Genomic DNA, 24,164 nt, shown 5'->3' on the forward strand with positions numbered 1-24,164 from the left:
TCACTTTCTTTGACATACTAAGTGAATCAAATTTACAGGGATAAAGGTTTGGGTAGGGGAGCAGTGGGCCTATGGAAGGTGTAGATTGAAGAGGAGGCAGTTTGGTGAGTAGAGGTGAAAAGTTGCTCTGGACATCAAAACTGGTCTGCTAAGCCAAGCAGCAAGATGAATTGACCCCCTCGTCTTTGTGTGTGAGTGAATGGAGCTAGAGCCCGGGGCCAACAAAGACCACCATTCTTTCCATTATGGAGACTCCAGTTGTGGAAACCCATTTTTCATATAAGAAAAATATATTCCTTTTCTAGGTGACACATATTTAGTCATTCATTGGCTACATCAGATGAATGAATTATAACCACACTATCTACCAAACATTTACATGTACCAGGCACTGTGTTCATCACGCTACATGAGTCTGTGCAGTAGAGGAAAGCATAGTGCTTAAGAGGCGTCCTCTGGAACAGGCTGCCTGAGTTTGATTCTCAGCTCTGACGCTTACTATCTGTGTGACCTTGGCCAAGTTAACCCTTTTGATCCTCGGGTTTTGCATCTATAAAACAGTGATAATCAGAGTACCTATTTCACAGGGTTATGGTGAAAATGTAGGGAATTACAGCATGTGAAGTGCTTAGAAGAGGGCCTGGTCCATAGCAGTGTTAGCCATCACTGTAAGTGGTAATAAATCTTCACAGTAGCTCCATGATAGAGGTGCTGTTGTTATCTTTCTAGGAGAAACTTGGGTTTGGAGAAATCAAATGATGGCCTAAGCTCGTGAGGCTACTAAGGAGTCAAGATCCAGCTCCAAGCTACCTTACTTTGGAACTGGGCTTGTAAACCACAGGGCTAATAGGTCTCCCCTCTTTCTGTCAATGGCAGCTGATTGTCTTGTTCCCAAACCCTGGCACTGAGGCTGAGGAGGAGGAAGGGGACAATGAGACAATGAGGGCCTTTCCACAACCTTGGCCACTTCAGCAGAGCTCAGGCCATGGGCTCAAAGCAGCAACCCCCAGTCAGAGAAGGGGTGCTTGGGCCTAGTTCCCTTGGTTTTGATCTCCTGCTGGGAGACTGTGGACTTAAGCTCCCAGCCCTCTGACTCTCCGACATTTTGACCTGTCCCAGAAAAACTGCAACCTGGATTTTTTATTTTCCTCTGTCCCATTTCCACTTCAATCTCACCTCCTCTAGGCCCACATGGCCTTCAGGGCAGTGAGTCTCATGCTGGCTAGAAGAGACAGCTGTCTGGAGGCCGGCCCCTTTGTTCGACAGAAGCTGGTAAATCAGCAGTAATCCCCGATTCACAGTGATAATCAGCTCCCTGTCTGGACAGTCAGGGCTGCACAAAATAACAAGTGGGGCCGCACCTGTTCTGGGGGTCTGGCACTCAGAAAGAAAGCTGCTATGAATGGCCCAAGCCCCCACCGAGCAGCAGCTGCAGCCTGGAATCACGGCTTTGTTAGCATAAGAATGGAGCTGGCCACGCCAGCCAGCCTGCTAACCAGCCAGCCTGCCAGCTTCCTTTTTTCCCTCCTTCCCAGCTCGCCTTGAACACCAAATGGGCCACCCTCATTGTGAGCAGACCCGCTTTGAGTTTCTTTTCTCAACTGGGATGATCAATTTTTCATTTGTGGGGGATGGAGCACTTTCCTTTCTTCAGACTGGGTCCCAGTGGATGAAAAGTCTGTTGATCTGCTCACTGTTCCTTAGGGTCTCACTCCAGACTGGGGGTTACCCCAGTATGGGACCCCAGGAGGCACACTGCACAGAGTAAAATGCAAATGGTGCCCCCTGAAGTTTTGCAGGGTACAGCCTGTGTGGCCCAGCCCCGGGAGCACATGGAGCCTGGGGCTTCCTCTAGAAAGGCCTCTAGCCTCTTGCTACTCAATGGGGTTCATGGATCCACTCTATCAACAGCATCTGGGACCCTGTCAGAAACGTGGAAGCTCAGACCCTAACCTGAATCAGCAATCTGGTTTTAGCAAGATCTGGTGATTCAGCTGCTCATCAATATTTGAGAAGCACTAGAGTAGGAAATAAGTTTCCACTTTTCACATATTTGAAATTTCACATATTTCTGAATGAGAAAAATCATGGTTCCAATCTTAGCTCTATCACGTACTAGGTGTGTGACCTCAACTGAGTCACTTAACTCCCCAGAGCCTCAGTTTCCTCATCTGTAAAAGGGCAACAATGATAATAATGACAGGGTTATTGTGAGAATAAATAACAAAAATGTTTATGAAGGTCACTAGCATACTGCTGGCATATGATCCTGTCTCAATAAATAATAGCTGTTCTTCTTATTTTGCTCCCTGATAAACAACACTATTCTGCCAACTGCAGATGAGTCAGATGTTGACTTGCCCAGTTGTCTGTTCATCAGGAAGGGCCCTCTATTTCTTCTGCTGCTGTTATGGGAACTTAAAGCAGTAAGTTTAATTAAGAACACCCCACAACTATATAGCATTTTGAACTTTTCAAAGCATCTTTCACACTCATTGCCTCCTAGCATTGAAGACTCAGGGTATTGGAACTGAAGGGGTGCCTAGAGATCACCTCGTTCAACATCCTCCTTGTTCAGTGACTGCTGAAGATCATACAATACATGGGGTGGCACAATCAGAATTAAAATCTGGTTTCTGTTTTTGTGCTTATACTATCAAGCAATTTTAACTTGGCTTAGAGAGAAATGACACTAGAAGCTCAGGTCAAGCCAGGGTGTGGCTACAGCTGACTCACCCATGAACATTCTCTGAACTAGACAGATTAAGACTATTTTACAACATGGAACTGGGAACCACCGGATCTGTCAATGCCAAGATTCCCTTTTCATAAGTGATGATGTGCGTGTTCCTCTTTCCTGAAGGCAGATGAAAAGCCTCCAGCCTGAACTCAATCCCAGCTTGGAAGAGTGTCATCAGGGCCACGGTCCATGAGCAGGCCTGAGAACTAAGCTCATGGAGAATCAGTTCTCACTAAGATCACAGCATGGGGCTGGACAGGGTGTCTTAATGTTCTCCTAGTTCTGAGAAAGTAAACATGGAACAATCGTTGATTCAATGGACTCTTCTACAGGTTTTAAAAAGACTCTTTAATCATTTGGAAGAATATGAGAGATAATGTCAAGGAGAAAAAATGCAAGTTATGGAACAGGGTATAATTTAATGTCTAAGACTGACTAGGGATGGTGCCTGCATCAAGGCCAGGCCCTGGGTGTTCTTCAGGCAGAGTTCAATGTTCACGTCCATGACAGGCACCAGGCACCTCAAAAGGAGGAGGAAGGGCCTTAGAACAATCACCAAAAGTCACATCAAGCTGTGAGAGCCCTCAGTCAGGTCTGGACCTTGGCAACCAGCTAAACACATCCGGAAGGGTCAAAGTTCCTGAATACAAGCTCTCTGAAATGTTCATACTCTTGATATAAGAGATACTCTTCTATTCCTGATAAACAGTGAACTTGTTAAAGTTTGTTGTGAAGATCAAGGTCAATGGCATTCCAATTTTTTCTTCTGGCTACAGAATTTTCACTCTATTGGAAAATGTCCTCAGTTGCCCAGAATAATACACACAAAGCACAGTTGCCCTAATTAAAGAGTTTCACCCTGGCGAGTGGTCCACTTAGCCCACTGCCCCTCACCTTTACTCCAGAACATTCACAGGGATCCCTGTAGCATAAACTTGAAAACCACTGCTATGAGTCCCTGGGAGTCGCTGATGACATATGAGCAGAGCAGAAATACAATAAGTTTTCCATGGGAGAAGGATTATTTGGGTTCCAAAGACAGCTTTAAGGAGGTTGCTATAGAGCCAGGTGCTCCAGTTAGGAAGATACTACAATGGTACAGGTAACAGATGATGGGAATTCAAAGAAGGGGCAGTCAAGATGCAAAGGAACAAACAGATAAGAGATGATTGAGAGATAGACTTGGGAGGAACTGGTAATTGTAGAAAGTGAGGAAGATGAAAGAAGAATCTTGGATGACTCAGGTTTCTCATTTAGTGGAGCCAGAGTATATAAAAGGTCACATTCAGTTTTGGACATGTCGAGTGGAATTTCTAGGCAGAGACAGCCCATAACCAGTTTTATAAACAGATCTAGGGCTCAGGAGAGAGATCTGTGGTGAAGGTACACATCTGTGAGTTATAAAATGTAGGTGATAGCTGAAGTCGCAGGCATGGATAAAATTTCCAATAAAAAATGTGAAGGAGTAGGAAAAGAAGGGCTTCCCAGGTGGCGCTAGTGGTAAACGATCCTCCTACCAATGAAGAAGACATAAGAGATGTGGATTCGATCCCTGGGTTGGGAAGATTCCCTGGAGGAGAGCATGGCAACCCACTCCAGCATTCTTGCCTGGAGAATCCCATGGACAGAGGAGCCTGGTGGGCTACAGTCCATAGAGTCACAAAGAGTCAGACACAACTGAAGTGACTTAGCATGCAAGCACACAATAGGAAAACAGAAAGAGCTTCCTGGGAACACTGATATTTTGGGTTTGGGAAAAGAAAGCAAAGCTCAAAGAGCAGCCACAGAAGTAGGAGGTGAATCAAGAAAGAACAGTGTCATGGAATCCACTGGAGAATAAATTTTCAGGAAGGCAGGCAGTAAAAATTAATGATTCAGAAACACCAAGTAAGTCAAAAGACTGAGAAATGTTCATTAGATTTGTCAGTTGGGAAATCACTGGTGTCCACAGCAAAAGATGTTTCAGGGGAGTGATGAGGACAGAAACCAGATTCCACTGTGGAAATAAATGGAAGCAGAGGTGATGGCACAGGCTGAGGAGATTTACTGTTCAAGAAGAGACATAGGGCAGTAGCTAGAGAGGGAGGATATGGGATTGAAAAGAAGGTCTTGAAAGATAAAACACTGTAAATATTCTGAAGGGAGCCCATGGTAAGAAACATGTTGAAGATCCTCAAAATAGAGGAAAGTTTTGGTAGAGGTGGATGAGACAACTGAATAAAAGTGGAGGAGAAGAAGGGGGAAACAGAGGATGAGATGGTTGGATGGCATCACTGACTCAGTGGACATGAGTTACAGCAAACTCCAGGAAATAGTGAAGGACAGGGAAGCCTGGCATGCTGCAGTCCATGGGGTGGCAGAGTCGGATACAACTAAGCGACTGAACAACAACAAGAGATGCATCTAGGCAGCAAGACAGGAATTTGAGGCCAAGGAAGACTCTTATTTTCTCTATGAAATGGAAAATGAAGTCACCTTCTAAGAGAGACATGGACAGGTATGGGGTTGGAGGCTGGGGGAGGGTAATTTACCCATCGAGAGGAATGTGAGATGTAGCTTACTAGGGTCACACGTTGTCAGATGTCCCAGTAGTTTTAGGGAACAACTGAGATTGGTTTCCTGCCCAGGTACAGAAGTATAGGATAAGAGCCTGTCACTTGATTAATCTGGTGGTTCATTAGAATCACTGACAGAGCTTAAAAAGACCAACTTATGGGCCCCATTCTAGGTCATTGAAATCAGGCATCAGCACGTTTTAAAGCATCCCAGGTGATTCTCATGTGCAGCCAGGACCAAGAGCCACTGGAATGATCTATGCTTTGGACTTTGCTGAACTACTAACCAGACCAGAAAGTTAACACATGACAATAGCTAAAAAAGTTGTACTATGGGGTTTAGGAGGGAGAGGAAAAAAAGAGAAGCCAGAAGAACTGATAACCAAGAAGAACTCAGTAGAGTCAAGAGATGAGAGATTTAGATAAGGTGAAAGAAAAATCGTAATTAGAATGAAGGGGTGGGCGTAGAAGCTTTGAGTTACCTGATAGCTCAGTTGGTGAAGAACCTGCCTGCAAAGCATGAGACTCCAATTCAATTCCTGGGTCAGGAAGATCCGCTGGAGAAGGGATAGGCTACCCAGTCCAGCATTCCTGGGCTTCCCTGTGACTCAGCTGGGAAAGAATTCACCCACAATGTGGGAAGCCTGGGTTTGATCCTTGGGTTGGGAAGATCCCCTAGAGAACAAAAACGCTACCCACTCCAGTATTCTGGCCTGGAGAATTCCATGGACTGTATAGTCCACAGCCTCACAAAGAGTCAGACACGACTGAGTGAAGAAGCTTTGCTATCATACTGCTTGAGTTTAAGATTTCAGAGGTGTAGTAGTTCAGGGCAATGAAAAAATACATGAGCTGACAATAGGGATACATGATCAAAGTGGAGTAGAGATGAAGGTGAGTGGAGACGAGTGAAATCAAGTAAACTTCAAATGTAAGTCAGACTCTATCCCATTCTCCAGCCAGAACCCTCACTTCCAAAAGCTCACCATCTCAATTCAGAGTAAAAGCCAGAGTCTGTACAATTTCATACAAGGCCTAAGAAGACCTGGTCTCATAAGGCTCCCTGACCTTGTCTTTTACCCTCCCTTCACGAACTCAGCTTCAGCAATATTGGCCCCTTCCCAGCCAGGTACAAATGCCTTAAAACATTTGCACTCTCTGTTCTCTCTGCCTGTAATGCTCTCCCACAAGATATTTACATGGTAGCTTCCTCACTTCCTCCAGGTCTTTGCCCAAATATCATCTGCTCAATGAAGGCTACCCTTGTTGAAATTCTTTCTCTCACATATAAAAGTGATTCTTCTCTCTCATCATTTCCTACCTTGTTTCCCTGTTTCATTCTTTTCCATCTGTTTATAACCAACTGACATTCTATGCATGATTATTGGTTTACTGATGGGTTAACTCTCTCCCCTTCTCCTGTCCTTCTGATGGTAAGGTTCTTTTTTTTTTAATTTTTTTTTTTATTTTTCAGTGGGTTTTGTCATACATTGATATGAATCAGCCATAGAGTTACACGTATTCCCCATCCCGGTCCCCCATCCCACCTCCCTCTCCACCTGATTTCTCTGGGTCTTATGGGCAGGAATTTTTGTCCATTTGTTCATTGCTATAGCCTTCACACCACACCTCTGACAGTGCCCAGTATATCACAACACTCCATAAATATTCATCAAAGGCACAAGTCATGAGTCCAAGGTGCTGGATGGATTGTACACTGGGGCACTAAAGTCTTCCAGGATAAAAGCAGGGCTCATGTTTGAGAGTAAGGTAATAAACCAGGCATTAAAAGTCCAGGAAAAGTGTGGGTGAAAGAGAAGGAAGAGTTGACAAAAAAAAAAAAAAAGAGTGGATAGTATAAGCAGCACATGCCTCAAAGGAGCATTTATTTAATTTTATTTCATTTTTAAAACCAACTACTTTTTAGACTGTGATGACCTACAGGGCTGGGATGGAGGGTGGGTGGGACAGATGTGCAAATGGGGTGGGGGTGGATAAATGTATATTTATAGCTGATTTGGGGCTTCTTGGGTGGCTCAGGGGTAAAGCATCTGCCTGCCAATGCAGGAGACACAAGAGACACGGGTTCAATCCCTGGGTTAGGAAGATCCTCTGGAGAAGGAAATGGGAACCCATGCCAGTATTCTTGCCGAGGAAATCCCATGGACAGAGGAGCCTGGTAGGCCATAGTCCATGGGATCAAAAAGAGTCGGACACGACTGAGCAACTGGGCACACATGCAGGCATAGTTGACTCACAGTGTTGTACAGCAGAAACCAACACAACATTGTAAAGCAATTATCCTCCAATTAAAAATAAAAAATAGTAAAAAACAATCTTCTTTAAAACAATAAGCAATACATTTAGTTGTTATTGAACTCTATTATCTGTTGGCTTGTTTTCTTTTCCTTTTTTTGAGTTTTTATTTATTTTATTTTTTTCCATTTATTTTTATTGGTTGGAGGCTGATTACTTTACAATATTGTAGTGGTTTTTGCCATACATTGACATGAATCAGCCATGGATTTACATCAACATCCATTTATGATTAAAACTCTCCAGAAAGCAGGAATAGAAGGAACATACCTCAACATAATAAAAGCTATATATGACAAACCCACAGCAAGCATTACCCTCAATGGTGAAAAATTGAAAACATTTCCCTTTTTTTTTAAGATGGACAAAAAAGGCCTGAAAATAGTGTCAGAAAACAATGGACATCACCCCTCAGCAATGTGGTGTGCACAGCCCCAGAGAATGAGCAACTGCAAGAGAATGGATATGTTGTCTAAGGCAAGCAGGTGTCAGGAGTTTGTAAATCTGGCTGCACATCAGCATCACCTGGGGTGTGGCTCTTTAAAAAGTAGAAGCACCCAGGCCCCACTTCAGGCCAGTTGAATCAGAATCTCCCAGGGAGGGAGTCCAGGCTTCAGTCCTTGTTAAAAAGCTTCCCAGGTGACGCTAATGTGTAGCCAGCGCTGTGATGCTTGAAGGTGGATGACAGAGCAAGAGGGAAGGGCCAGGGGATTTTGTCGATGTGCAACCTGAGTCTCAAAGGGCATAGACAAAATCATGGGAGACACGATGGGGGTGATGAAAAGAAAGTACAAACATGTATGGGGATGAAAAGCCCCAGGAGAGCGGAAAGGGGCTTACATTTATGACAGTGGCAGAGGATCACATGAACGGAGAGGCTTTAAGAGGTCTCAAAATTCAGAGTTGACTCCTTTTGGAAGGAAATCTCTGGGTGAAGCTGTCCCAGAGTTGAAACAAGCTGGGGAGGTGTTGATTACCACCTAGACCAGTTCCAGATTTGGAGAATTCAGATGGTACATTCAGGTCCAAGGTGGGTAGAAGGTGGGGATGTGATGATACCTTGCAAATTTCTCTCGGTGGCTTTGGAAAACAGGAAGTGAAGTAGACACCTAGATGTTCATTGCTATAGGCTGTGTGCTCTGCAAATGATGACCAGGTCAGTCTTGGGTCTCCATCAGGAGAGGCTGAAGGCAAGGCAAGTGGGAGCAGTGATGATGGAGCTGCTTAGATTTAACCCCATGGACAGTTGGAGGAAGGTGGTTTCCATTCTGTCTGGACTACAGGGAGTGGATGCAAAGCAAGTTTTGGTTAGGTAGGAAGTTGGGCTGGCTAGACCAGCATCAGGTCTCTGGAGGCAGGGTACCCTTAATCCCACTGAAATGCTAAATTCATACCCATCCCCCTCCAATACCCCTGGTTGGGTATTACCAGAGTAGGTAGCCTTTCCATTCTCCAGGGGATCTTCCTGACCCAGGGATCAAATCCGGGTCTTCTGCATTGTAGGCAGATTCTTTACCATCTGAGTCATGAGGGAAGCCCATTAGAGTACAGGGCAAGGCCCAGTTCAGTTCGTCATTGGAAAGCAACCTTAGCAGTCTGTGGGGACCAGCCAGGGTGCTACCTCTGCAGACTAACCCACCACCTAGCACCCCCTTAAGGCCTTCACTAAAATGGACCTCTGTGTGTGCATGTTTCTCAGTGGAGTCTGACTCTTTGCAACCCCAGGAACCGTAGCCCGCCAGGCTCTTCTGCCCATGGGATTTTCCGTGCAAGAATACTACAGTGGGTTGTCATTCCATTCTCCAGGGGATCTTCATGACCCAGGGATCAAACCCCTGTCTCCTGCATTGGCAGGCAGATTCTTTACTACTGAGCCACCAGGGAAGCCCAGTCAGTTCCCAGGTGCAGCTGCAAAGTTATGGATTCTGACCTCCTGACCCTTCCCACTTTGGTGGTCAGGACTGTCACATCTCTTTTTCTGTCACTCATCTGGGTGCCCATGCATGTCTACAACTGTGTGTGTAGCTCCTGGGGCTCCTGAGGATGACTCTGGACCTCCTCTAAGAAGGGAGCAGGGATGAACCAGGTTGTCCCCAAGGAGTTAGCTGTACACTTTCAGTTCCAGGGCTGATCTCTGAAGCCAGGAGATCTAACATGTGATCCAGGGCTTACCTGCACCAACATTCCCTGGAATGCTTGTAAAAATGCAGATTCCTGAGCTCCTACCTCAAAACTATAGGATCAGACAACTCCCTGGAGAACTTCTGCAAGAATCACATAAACACTGCAATAGGGCACCTCCTTATTTTATCTTGTCTAGATACTGCAACCCCGCTATATTTTATCTATTCTGTGATGGACTCTAAGGTCCACAGCATGCTATCCATAGTATGTGCTTACCCATGGCCATGAAAACCCACACCTGCCTAAGCAACTGAGGCCCTTAGGTCACTTCTAGTCTTCCGCTCTGCCCATCCTGAGCTAGCCTGCACATTCCCATGAAACCACACTTCTGTGAACACAGAAGCTTTACTGCATGGATGAAGGATGTTCTGAGGACCAAGGTTAGGTGTTCCCTGTGCATCATGCTGACACAGCAGCAATTGTTCAAAAGGGGATTAATGATTAAATGCAGTTCTAAGTCTATCCAGGCACATATCTTTTTTAAAGAAAAGCTTGATCCATTCATGTCTGATGCCTTAGTGAGAAGAGTAAAATTGAAAAATAAGCAAGTTCCTTCCCTTAATTGATCAGTCTTCAATACATGATGTCTTGGGTGCTTCGGGGAATACAGACATGAGGAAGACACAGTCAGTGTCCTCAAAGAGTTTAAAACCTACCTAGGGAAACAACGGGGCTTCCCAGTGGCTCAGTGGTAAGAATCTGCCTGGAATGCAAGAGATTCGGGTTTGATCCCTGGATCAGGAAGATCCTCTGGAGGAGGGCATGGCAACCCACTGCATTATTCTTCAGAGAATCCCATGAACATAGAAGCCTGGTGGGCTACAGTCCCTGGGGTCACAAAGAGTTAGAAACGACTGAAGCAACTGAGCACACAGGGACAGAGAGACAACAAATACTCTCATGCTAGTTATCATCAAAACAAAGTAGTATAGTATATATGCTACACAACCATTAGAGACTGAATGTGGCACAGGAGAGCCAAACTCTGAATTGGCTTCAGGCTACAACCCCATGTCTGTTAGTGGGGCTGCCATCTTCCTCACTCAAGTCAGACACATGGAAGTCCTCCTTGATTGCTCCCTCCCCTTGCCAGCATATCCAGTCCACTAGCAAGTCCTTTTGGCTCTAACTGTAATATGTATCTTAAATCTGCTCACTTCTCTCCATGGCCACTGCCACCCCTTAGTCCAAGCCACCAGAATCTCTCTTCCTGAACTAGTATCCCAGCCACCTAATCTTGGCCTTCTTTCCCTTCATACCTCTCTACAGGCCAAGTCTGTGTTGCAAACAGAGGACTATTTTAAACGTATGAATTAATAATTTTGATCCTTGACTTAAACATATCCATGACTTCCCAATGCACTCAGCATAAAGAGGGAACTCATTACCGTGGCCTGCAAGCCCCCACGTGGTCTCCAGTCTCACTGAGCACCACTTTCTCCTTGGTTCACTAACTCTTTGAGTCAGTTGAATACGGCCAGCACCTGCCTCAGGTGTTTGCCCACGTTGGTCCCCCAGTCTGGAATATTCTTTGTTATTATTTATTCATCTTTCCAATCTCAGCTTAGATGTCACTTCCCCCAGAAAGACCTTTCTTCATTCCCTCCCATCTAAATTGTCTCCCTTGTAACCATCTCTCATAACCACCTTTTCTCTCTCACAGCACTTATCACAACTTACATATTTGACCCTTGAACAATATAGGTCAGAATGTTGTGGGTTCACTTACATGTGGATATTTTCTGATGTGGGGGAACTTCCCAGGTGACTCAGTGGTAATGCAAGAGACAAGGATTCAATCCCTGAGTCAGGAAGATCCCCTGGAGAAGCAAATGACAACCCACCCCAGTATTCTTGCCTGGAAAATTCTGTGGCCAGAGGAGCCTGGCAGGCTACAGTCCATGGGGTCACAAAGAGTCAGACATGACTGAATGACTGAGCACAAATACCACAGTACTACATAATCAGTGGTTGAATCCATGGGAGGAAATTGCAGATAGGTTGGGATCACATATATGGAGGGCTGACTAGAAGTTATATACATTTTTTTCAATGACACGGAGGTTGGTGCTTCAAACCTCATATTGTTTGAGGTTCAACTCTAATTATATATGTCTCTGTTGGTTTGCTTAATGTCTGTTTCCTGCACTAAATTGTGCACTTGATGAAGGCAGAGTATATGTCTGTTTAATTTATAATCACATTCTAAGTGCCAAGCACAGATGCTCAATGGGTCCTTGGAATGAAAGAATAAAGGAGCAAAGAAGTAAGATGTCCTCAGAAGGATTTTTGGAGAAGAACCAGTAGGAGAGCACCATGAACAGAGGCATGGAAAAGGGTATTTATGTGCAAGATGTATTCTGGGGATGAGGGTAGCCTGATTTAGCTGGAGTATGGGGTCTATGTTAAGTAAATACTATTGGAAATGTGTGTCATAGTCATTTATACAAATATAGTGTGTACGTGCTGTTGTATCTCTTTACGATCCCATGAACTGTAGCCCACCAGGATCCTTTGTTCATGGGAATCTCCAGGCAAGAATATGGGAGTGGGTTGCCATTTCCTCCTCCAGGGGATCTTCCCTACCCAGGGATCAAACCCACACCTCCTGTGTCTCCTGCATTACAGGCAGATTCTTAGCCACTGAGCCACCTGGGAAGCCCATATAATAGAAAGTCTGAAACTTCGGGCTAAGAAGTGTGATCTTTACTTGATCATGTCCATCATGCGTCTACCCTAGCCTGATCCCAGCTAGTATCCAAGTAACCCCAGGGTGGGCCGGATGCAAAAATCCTCCTGTACTGCAAGCAGTTAGGGGTGGTATGGCTTCCATATCTCCAGGCATGGCCAGGGGCCCAGCAGGATTCAGAATAAGCAACATCTGCTGTGTCCAAGTCAATCAATTGTACATTGCTGTACCAATGTCTTCCGTACCAGTGGAAAAGTGGAAGGGGTGGAATAGAAGGGCTTCTTGACCAAGTACTGGGTTGGCCAAAATGTTTGCTGAATTTTTCCATAAGATGTTTGGAAAAGCCTGAAAGAACTTTTTGGCTAACCCTAACACATCAAAAAGTCCCCTTGGGTCATGTAACCCCTTCTGAATATTTTATAGGTGTCCAAGATCCCATCTGGACCCTTAACACTCCAGGCTGACTGATATCTCTAGTAGTAATAATACTGCCTCCTACATGAAATGGTTACTAGGAGGATGGATTAAGAAAACACATATGAAGTACTTAGCATAGTGCCTCACACACAGGAAGCACTCAATAATGTTAGCTATTCCTACTGTTATTAACAGCTTCAACAGCAGCAACAATAATATTGACCAGTTCAGGAAAGAAATAATAAGGTCTGAACTAAGGCAAAGTCACTGAGGAATCCAATGAGGACAGCATATGCCCGAAATGGGCAGTCACTGTGGGGCTCCAGAGGTGCAGATAAATGTACAGAGAAAGGGTTCAAGGCTTGTACCCAGCCAGTGGTGGGCAAGGCAGGTTGCTTGGTCACCAGGCTGAGGTAGGTGATGCCCTGGGAGGTGTCCCCCTCAAGGCAGGCCCTGTCACCAGGGTTCAATTCCCAGCTCTATTGATCAGGTAGGAACTGTCACTATGGCAGCATCTGCTTGCCTTCCTTGACGTGGGAGGAGACACAGGGCCCTCTGGCCTGTTGTCTTGGAGGAAGGCCAGAAGGGAATACGCGTCTGGCGGGGCTGCCAAGGGAGGAAAGGGAGGGGCAGCTAACAAAACTTAGTGCTGCCTGGGGCCAGGTTCCTATGGGATCTGATAAGCAAGATCTGCCTTGTCCTCATTTTTGTCACTTTGTGAACCATTAGGGACCCTAGAAATCAATCAGCTGCTGTCCAGAAGCTGCCCAGGTGACACAACCTGGGTGCAGGGTTTTTGCAGGAAGCTCTCAGGAGGTCTCCAGGCAGAAAGGCTGTCTCCTCTGCTCACCCTCATCAACAGGCATCAGAAACCTCTGCTAGGGTGGGAGTTAGGTTCAGAGGTGGCCCAGACATGCAGAAGCCAGGGGCCAAAGGGCCTACAGGGCCACTAAGTTGGCAACTGACAATACTTTCTTGAGCACTTCTACGGGCCAAGCAGTGTGTTGAGAACCTTGCAAGAATGAGCTTGTTTATTCCTCAAAAAACCCTATGAGGTGACTACTAGGATTGTTCACATTATACAGGTGAAGAAACTTAGGTTTAAAGAGGCTAAGCGACTTACCCAAAGTTGCTGGACTAGGATTCATGCGCTCATCATCATATAAGAAATAGCTGCTCTTTACTGAGCACTAACTGTGGGGCAGACCCTTGCTATGTATTATCTCTTTGATTCCTTACTATTGCTCTATGACATAGGTGTAATTACTACTCTTTCCATTGTACAGAGCTAAGGCAATTAGGTGATTAAGAAATTTTCCAAGATTACATAGTTAGTAGGAGACAGAACAGGAATTTGAACCTAAGCAAATGATTCCAACTCTCAGCCCTTGAACCTTCTACTACTTCTCTCTTTTTTTCCCCCCAAACAGCTCTTTTACCAGGGAAAATCTGAAGACAACTACAATCATCTATCTTGGACAATTTGTTTTCAGTGACCTGCTTGCTTTAATATCCCCATGGAAACTAGAGAGTTGGGATCCTTACAGATGAGAGAACTGAGGGTTGGGAGACCAAGTGACTTGTCAGGCATTAGACATGGAGCAAGTGACCAAGGCCTTAAGAGACCCTTAGGCCCACTGACTCCCATGACTGAACATGACAATAAAAAGGACAAACCCTGTAGAAAAGAGGTGGGAGTCTTCATCTGGCATCTCCAACTCAAAAGAGGTTTTACAGAAATTATAGCCAATGTAAGATCTTTCCAGGAAGGAGCTAAGAAAAAGAAAAAAAAAGTTGTTTTTCTGTAGCAATGTTAAATAGATCCACGCACTCCAGTCAAAGTGAAAACTTGGGCTCCTTCAAATGGGGTCTTAGGTTATGGTTCCAAGACAGACTTGCTCCCATGGGAATATTCTGGAAATCTCTGGGCATGGATTTGTTGTACTCATGAGTTTGAGTCACGTCAACACGAATTCAATGAGTCTGTACTGGTGGATGCCAAATATTCCTTGCCTCGTGTTGCAAGTTTGATAATGAGAATCAGACAAGAAGGACTTGGGTAAGCTGGAAACCCAAGAATCCAAGCCAACAAGAATGTTGTTCAGCCTATTCTGGGCCCCTTTCCTGGCTATCTCCCCTTTTCCAGTCCCCTTTTAGCTGAGAGCATCCAGGAAGTCATTCCCTACCTCTGCTCTTGGCACTGGCTTCTGGAAGGGAGTGGGAGGAAGAAAATACCAAGTATGTTTCACATCCCTGGGGTCTATGAAACTAACAATAGTCACAAGGGTCTCAGGAATGTACTTCTCAATGCCAAAATTTGCAGTTTTACTCAGTTTCCAGTTCTCAAGAATCAAAACCAGGTTCCCAGACCCACCCCTACAATGATACTTAATAACCATGGCAACATTATTCTGCCATTAAAACCAGCTCCCCCTTCTTTCTTGGTGTTTAAAGTTACTGAGGCTCTTCAGGGCTCAGACTCTTCACACCCAAGAAAATCTGTTCCTGCATAGATTGGCCTTAGGTACAATCCAGCCTGATATATACCACAAGGTAGGAGGTAGATACTGTATGCATGTGTGCATGTTAAGTTGTATCCAACTCTTTGTTACCCCAAGGACTGTAGCCCACCAGGCTTCTCTGTCCATGAGATTTCCCAGGCAAGAATACTGGACTGGGTTGTAATTTCCTCTTCCAGGGGATCTTCCAGACCCAGGGATTGAACCTGCATCTCCTGAGTCGCCTGCATTGCAGGCGGATTTGTTACTGTTTGAGCCATCATGGAAGCCTGATATATACCATGGGGAATCCTTAACAGTAGAATACTCTGTGTAACTATGCAGGCCCTAGGACCAGACAGATAGATCCACTTTGCTACTCACCAGCTGACTGAACTTGTACAAGTCCCTTAGTGACTCTGAACCTCAGTTTCCTCCTCTGGGATATGGGAATACTAAGAGTGCCTATCTGATGGAGCTGTGGAAGAGATTCAGTGAGATAATGCATGCCAGGACAGTGGCACAGTACCTGGCACTTGGCTTAGTAAATGATTGCTATAGATAAAGAGGAAGACTTGCCATCTCTGAAACTTTGCCTTGAAGAAGCATTTCTCTAACTCCAATTTCCCCTGTAATGAAGTGAAGGGCTGAAGGCTAAGACCCAAGGAAAGAAATGGAGCAAAGAGATGTGTACATTTTTAATTTTTTATCCCACTGTGCAGTTGGCGGGATCTTAGGTCCCCGATCAGGGATTGAACTCAGTCTGGCAGTGAGAGTCCTAACTACTGGACTGCCTGGGAAATCCCCAAAGGCGTGTATCTTGATGCTGATCCCTTTCCTTTTGGCACTTAGAGAACAGGACAATATTGAGAGAGGGCCTACGGTTGAAGGAAAAATTCTAGCAAACAGAATCCAACAGCATATTAAAAAAATCATACATCATGACCAAGTGGGCTTTATCCAAGGAATGCAAGGATTCTTTAATATCTGCAAATCAATCAATGTAATACACCACATTAACAAATTGAAAGATAAAAACCATATGATTATCTCAATAGATGCAGAAAAAACCTTTGACAAAATTCAACACCCATTTATGATTAAAACTCTCCAGAAAGCAGGAATAGAAGGAACATACCTCAACATAATAAAAGCTATATATGACAAACCCACAGCAAGCAATACCCTCAATGGTGAAAAATTGAAAGCATTTCCCCTGAAATCAGGAACAAGACAAGGGTGCCCACTCTCACCACTACTATTCAACATAATTTTGGAAGTATTGGCCACAGCAATCAGAGCAGAAAAAGAAGTAAAAGGAATCCAGATAGGAAAAGAAGAAGTGAAACTCTTGCTGTTTGCAGATGACATGATCCTCTACATAGAAAACCCTAAAGACTCTACCAGAAAATTACTAGAGCTAATCAATGAATATAGTAAAATTGCAGGATAAAAATTAACACACAGAAATCCCTTGCATTCCTATACACTAATAATGAGAAATCAGAAAGAGAAATTAAGGAAACAATACCATTCACCATTGCAACAAAAAGAATAAAATACTTAGAGGCATATATCTACCTAAAGAAACAAAAGACCTATACATAGAAAACTATAAAACACTGGTGAAAGAAATCAAAGAGGACACAAACAGATGGAGAAACATACCGTGTTCATGGATTGGAAGAATCAATATTGTCAAAATGGCTATACTACCCAAAGCAATCTATAGATTCAATGCAATCCTTATCAAGCTACCAATGGTATTTTTCACAGAACTAGAACAAATAATTTCACAATTTGTAAGGAAATACAAAAACCCTCAAATAGCCAACGTAATTTTGAGAAAGAAGAATGGAACTGGAGGAATCAACCTGCCTGTCTTCAGACTCTACTACAAAGCCACAGTCATCAAGACAGTATGGTATTGGCACAAAGACAGAAATATAGATCAATGGAACAGAATAGAAAGCCCAGAGATAAATCCACGAACCTATGGACACCTTATCTTTGACAAAGGAGGCAAGAATATACAATGGAAAAAAGACAACCTCTTTAACAAGTGGTGCTGGGAAAACTGGTTAACCACTTGTAAAAGAATGAAACTAGAACACTTTCTAACACCATACACAAAAATAAACTCAAAATGGATTAAAGATCTAAATGTAAGACCAGAAACTATAAAACTCCTAGAGGAGAACATAGGCAAAACACTCTCCAACATAAATCACAGCAGGATCCTCTATGACCCACCTCCCAGAATATTGGAAATAAAAGCAAAAATAAACAAATGGGACCTAATTAAACTTAAAAGCTTTTGCACAACAAAGGAAACTATAAGCAAGGTGAAAAGACAGCCCTCAGATTGGGAGAAAATAACAGCAAACGAAGCAACAGACAAAGGATTAATCTCAAAAATATACAAGCAACTCCTGCAGCTCAATTACAGAAAAATAAATGACCCAATCAAAAAATGGGCCAGAGAACTAAACAGACATGTCTCCAAAGAAGACATACAGATGGCTAACAAACACATGAAAAGATGCTCAACATCACTCATTATCAGAGAAATGCAAATCAAAACCACAATGAGGTACCATTACATGCCGGTCAGGATGGCTGCTATCCAAAAGTCTACAAGCAATAAATGCTGGAGAGGGTGTGGAGAAAAGGGAACCCTCTTGCATTGTTGGTGGGAATGCAAACTAGTACAGCCGGTATGGAGAACAGTGTGGAGATTTCTTTAAAAACTGGAATTAGAACTGCCATATGACCCAGCAATCCCACTTCTGGGCATACACACCGAGGAAACCAGATCTGAAAGAGACACGTGCACCCCAATGTTCATTGCAGCACTGTTTATAATAGCCAGGACATGGAAGCAACCTAGATACCCATCATCAGACAAATGGATAAGGAAGCTGTGGTACATATACACAATGGAATATTACTCAGCCATTAAAAAGAATTCATTTGAATCAGTTCTAATGAGATGGATGAAACTGGAGCCCATTATACAGAGTGAAGTAAGCCAGAAAGAGAAAGACCAATACAGTATAGTAACGCATATATATGGAATTTAGAAAGATTGTAATGATAACCCTATATGCAAAACAGAAAAAGAGACACAGATGTACAGAACAGACTTTTGGACTCTGTGGGAGAAGGCGCGGGGTGGGATGTTTTGAGAGAACAGCATCGAACCATGTATATTATCTAGGGTGAAACACATCACCAGCCCAGGCTAGATGCATGAGACAAGTGCTCAGGGCTGATGCACTGGGAAGACTCAGAGGGATAGGGTGGAGAGGGAGGTGGGAGGGGGGGATCGGGATGGGGAATACATGCAAATCCATGGCTGATTCATGTTAATGTATGACAAAAACCACTACAATATTGTAAAGTAATTAGCCTCCAACTAATAAAAATAAATGGGAAAAAAAAAGGAAATGAAATCGGTAATGTGATGAAGTGAGCGGTGATGGGTGGGGAGAAGGTGTTTAAAGAAGGGTGGGGTGGCAGGGGATGAGGGCCTAAAAAGCTCAGAGGTTGAAATCCCATGAAACAGGAGAACCCACAGCAACACCATGAGCTGAATGAAGGAAAGAGAAAGAAAAGTTTACAAAGTCAAAGAAGGGATAGAAGGAAGCTTCAAAAGGGATCCACAGGAGAGTTTGGGCAGAAAGGTCTGAATTCTGGAAACCACTTTGTCCTTTCTCAGAAATGCCTCAACCAGAGATTTTGTGCCAAAGGGCCTGAAATATGCTCATTATTGAATAAATGGTCAGTTTGTTCATTCAGACTTGCTCTTATTAAAAAGAACAGTCTGCTCTCCACTCACCTCTGCAGAAACTAGCCCCAGAGAACAAGGTCGCAAACCAGCCTCCCCAAATGAGGTCTCATATCACAGGTTTCTAAGCCAGAGACACAGAGACACCTGGACTTTCCCACTTTGGAAAATGGGTTTCAATCCCTCGGGCTGGAAAACTCAGTTCTTGCCTCCAGAAAGTTAACACAGGAAGGGGTTACAGCCATCTCTGACTCATCGAAGAAGCTTGTTAACAAATAGCTTAGCTGGGTCCACTCTTGGAGTTTTTCGATTCAATTGGTTGAGGTGGAGACTCCAACATATTTTTTAATGTGCCCCCAAATGATTTTATCACTAAGCAAGTTTTGACTTTGGAGACAAATATGCTTTGCTTAGATGAAAGGCACTACAATATAATCTATTCCTAACAAAGAGTGAGGAAACTGAGGCTCAGAGACATTGATGCACTTGTGCAAGGTCACACAGTTAATTAGAACAAAACCAGAACTGGGATTCAGGTCTCTGCCTCCCAATTTCCTGTAAGCTCCACTAACTGACTGACTTTGCTTCTTAATAAGATTGTCCTTTCAAGTTTAAGTATGGGAACAATAGATATCGCCTCCTGGTTCTAATGAGTTAAACAGAAATGCTACCTTTGGGGAATAATCCTTAGAAAACAAAACATGACAATCCCCAGTTCTATGAAAAGCATCAAGCAGAGTTTTAAAAAGAAAAGAAAATATAGCCCTTTCCATTATGACCACCCATAAGGAGAAATTCATCACATGATTTATGTGTAGAGACCAAATTTGTGGCTATAATGTCTCAGTTATAAATTATTCAGCATTGGAGAGTTCCCTGGTGGTCCAGTGGTTAGGACTAGGTGCTTTCACTGCTGTGGCCCTGGGTTCAATCCCTAGTCAGGGAACTAAGATTGTGTAAGCCATGCAGCACAGCCAAAATAAATAAATAAACAGACAAATAATTCAGCATCAAAGAAGGGACACCCTAGCTTTAAGATGAGTGTGTGTGTGTGTGTGTTCAGTCATGTTAGACTCTTTTGTGACCCCATGGACTGTAGTCTGCCAGGCTCCTCTGTCCATGGGATTTTGCAGGCAAGAATAATGGAGTGGGTTGCCATTTCCTCCTCCAGGGGATCTTCCTGACCCAGGGATCGAACCCTCATCTCTTGTGTCTCCTACACTGGCCGGCGGGTTCTTTACCAGTTGAGTCACTAGGGAAGTTCCAGGACATTCATTAACTTAACAGCCAAAGCCATTTTTTTTCCAAAGCAGCAAAGAGCAATAATTACTGGCCATCATTTCCAAGCCTTTAAAAGAAAAAACCCACATATATTAGGATTTAAGTCATTTTCCAAATATCAAGATTTTGAGGTAAATGAGAAACCACAAATAATAACTAGCTATAGTTCAAATGCAGACTTCCCCAGTGGCTCAGAAGGTAAAAGCGTCTGCCTACAATGTGGGAGACCTGGGTTCAATCCCTGGGTCAGGAAGATCCCCTGGAGGAGGGCATGGCAACCCACTCCAGTATTCTTGCCTGGAGAATCCCATGGACAGAGGAGCCTGGTGGGCTATAGTCCATGGGGTTGCAAAAAGTTGGACACGACTGAAGCAACTTACTTAGCACACACATTCCATCCCTAGAGAAGAAAAGTGGCCAGATTTTTAACTAGCATGTGTTGGAGGTATGTCAGGAGACTTTTCCAGCACGTCCAACTCTCAGAGAATTTCTCCTTTCCAGATGTGTCTTCTCCATCTGTAAAATGGGTACCAACTATCACTGCTCTTTCATACCCCACAACATGCTCAATCACCCCCAAAGGATTTAAAGGTTGCTACTGCTGCTCTCAATCTTCAGACAAAAGACAGTTCTTAAGCCACACAAATGACTGCTCTGATATCCACCTTCTCCTAATCCTACATGTGGCCTAAAGCAAACACTGAAATTCCCTTGACCATACCTGGATGTTGGCAGCAGAGATGCAAGAAGATGAAGCAAGCCCAGGCAGAGTGACAAGAAAAGCTACACCTGTACCTGTTTGTCACTATTCCCTTTGCAGAGGGTGACATCACTGTTTATTTCTATTAGAATAACTCCTCATGGGAGGGCCTCAAACTTGTCCTCTTTGCAGGAAGGCAAGTTGGAGAGAAGCCGACTCCTACTCAGCCCTCAGCCTCTGGAAAATTCTGGGACCAATCTAGCTGACCTCAGATTTCAGTGACGGTGCAGCAGTAGCTTTGTTCCAAGTGTCTTACAACATACATCTCTTAAGTTCATTTGCCATTGTCTGCTGCTGCAGCGGCCACCAACAGAAATGACCATAAATAGCCATTCATTTCACAGTGAATTTAGAGTGACTTGATATTGGAAAATGCTTTTGACACAGTTCTAGTTGGAGATAAATTAAAAAACATGTTTGCTGAAATAAGTGAAGGTGAAATGTGTATTACATGTGTTTCACATGCAGTTAGGGATTTCTGCCCCAGCCTTTGGTGATGCCAAATATGAGTTCCTGCCTAACACTTGATTTAAGATGCAAAACCTGACTTATCAGAAGATCTCAAGAGGAGGAGTAGAGTATACTTTGATATACTGCAGTTGGAGTGCAAATTGGTTTTAAAAAAAAACACTTTAGAAGGCACTTTGGCAATATATATATATATAAACTGAACAAACCCAATCCCAGGAATTTATCTTAAGGAAATAATGAGCCAAACGCGTATAATAGAGTCCACAGACGTTCGTGGTGGCATTGTTGAAGGGCTCATAAAGGAACAGAGTGGCAACGATTATTTTTTAAAATCGTAAACATTTCTGTTTGATGAAAGACACTAAAATCAAAGTCAAAAGATAAATAATAGACTAGTTACTGTATTTGCAATATAGATCACAGTTAAATTATTACTACTCAAAATATAGAGAGAGATTCTGGTTATCACAATGAGAAAGAACAACCCAGTAGAAAAATAGGCAAAGGATATGAAATGGCAACTCAGAAGAAGAAATGCAGATGTGCCATACACATACTTTGGCCTCACTAGCACTCAAAAAATAGGCAAAGGAAAAGGAGACTTTTTTCCAGCAATCACATTGTCAAAGATCAAAAGGATCAACCAACCTAACTGAAATGGGTGAGGAAGAGCATGGAGAAATGGCCATTGTTGGGGGAGAAGGTAAGTCATCATCAACTTCAAATGAGCAGGCTCTCTAAAAAAAAGAGAGATGTGTAACTAAACTCTTTGAACCAATAAGGTCACTACTGTGAATCTGTGTGTGTGTTCAGCCACTCAATCAAGTCCCACCTTTTTGTGATCCAATGGACTGTATCCTGCTGGGCTCCTCTGTCCATGGAACTTTCCAGGCAAGAATACTGGAATGGATTGCCATTTCCTCCTTTGGTGGAATCTTCCCAACCCAGGGATTGAATCTGTGTCTCCTAAGTCTCCTGCATTGGTGGGCAGATTTTTTATCACTGAGCCACCTGGAAAGTCCACTGTGAATTTACACTACAAAAATGCTGGCCACAGAATGGGGAGATATGTGTAGAAGGAAGTAGGCTGCACCAGTATTTAATAATTTGTAAAAATTTGAAGCAATGTAAAAATTCACCAATAAAGCTTGGATTAAAAAAAAATTAGGTCACAACTGGATGACAGAATACTATGCAACTGTTAAAAAGAGTGAACTAGCTAGATGTATACTGGCAGGCAAAGACCTCCAGACACAGTGCCCAATGAAGTGCACACTATAGAGCAGCATATGGTGTCTTGGTCACATCTTTAATTACTATTTTAGGCACAGGAATACATATGTGAATATTCATAGAAACACACACATTACTATACATACCAAACTGTGAACATAGTGGGTAATCAGTGGTGGAAAAGTCAGGAACATTCTACTTCACATTCCTATTTTTACAAGCCATAAGCATGTATTATTTTGATCATAAAAATGCTTTTTTTAAACAAGAAGTGAGGCAAGCTGTACCACTCCCCCACAATGTCCAGCTCCCACTCCAAGCCTCTAAAAATGTCCCCTTCAAGGACATGGTGTTCCAGGATCTAAGATAATTTCTAATTCCCAAAGACATGAGCTTTTGCTGTTGAGAAGTTGAACTAGGATGAGAAAGTCTGGAAAGAGGTAGAAGGGTTGTTGCATTTTTTCAGAAGAACTTGTTTCATGTAGTGGTGACATGATGGACACCCTTTTTAGAACATCTCCCGCTCCCATCCTTCCAAGTCTCCCACCTTTCTTTCTGCCATGCCTCCTTTTCTTTTTATCTCTTTTATAATGTTGGGAGAAAAGGAAATGGCTAGCTCATTTCAGTTCCTTTTTTGTTTTTCCTTCAAGTCCAGGATTCAATCCCATTCTTTCATCCTAGAGAAATTTCACTCTAACCTCTACACCACCCCAGTCTATTTGGCACAAGGCTCATCCCAGTACTTCCAATTTCCTCTTAGATAAGACTGACAATTCCAGCTCTGGGAGTCTTCAGAATTTAGGGAGCGTCTACAAGTGATCCTAGGCTGTGTACCAACACCAACAGCCAGCAGACCAGGAGCTACAAACCTAGATGACCCTGACATTACATACCTGTGGTAGCAGATGTGGGCCCTAGCTGGGGAGTGCACCAGTAGTTTTCATCAGACTTTCAAGGAGGTCTTTGGTCCATGCAATGTTAATAATGACCAAGGTAGAGGGACTGGGATGATTTTATCACCCACTGGGTATCTTGGCAGAACACCCAGGCCTTAGGTTTCCAGCTAGCTGTATGGGTTGGTGAATCAGACAACCATACGCTCAAAAGGAATGGAGATTTGGAGATACAAGGAAGCAGGCCTTTGAGGCCTTCCAGAGAAACCTGTTCCTCTGCTACAGCCCACACAACTCAGCCCTGGACACGACCTCCAAGTGTCACTGAATGAGCCAA

General features: G+C 43.7%; 1 protein-coding gene and 1 non-coding gene across 2 annotated transcripts in view; one reads left to right on the forward strand and one right to left on the reverse strand.

Annotated features, from left to right (window-relative positions):
• The window catches only part of LOC136154156 (protein FAM209-like), a 62,034-nt gene that overhangs the window by 32,958 nt on the left and 4,912 nt on the right, over positions 1 to 24,164 (reverse strand). The window lies entirely within an intron of this gene.
• TRNAE-UUC (transfer RNA glutamic acid (anticodon UUC)) lies at positions 20,063 to 20,135 on the forward strand. The gene has a single exon. It is a non-coding gene; the product is annotated as a tRNA-Glu (tRNA).

This window comes from Muntiacus reevesi, chromosome X, assembly GCF_963930625.1.
Source record: "Muntiacus reevesi chromosome X, mMunRee1.1, whole genome shotgun sequence".
Taxonomy (NCBI): Eukaryota; Metazoa; Chordata; class Mammalia; order Artiodactyla; family Cervidae; genus Muntiacus; species Muntiacus reevesi.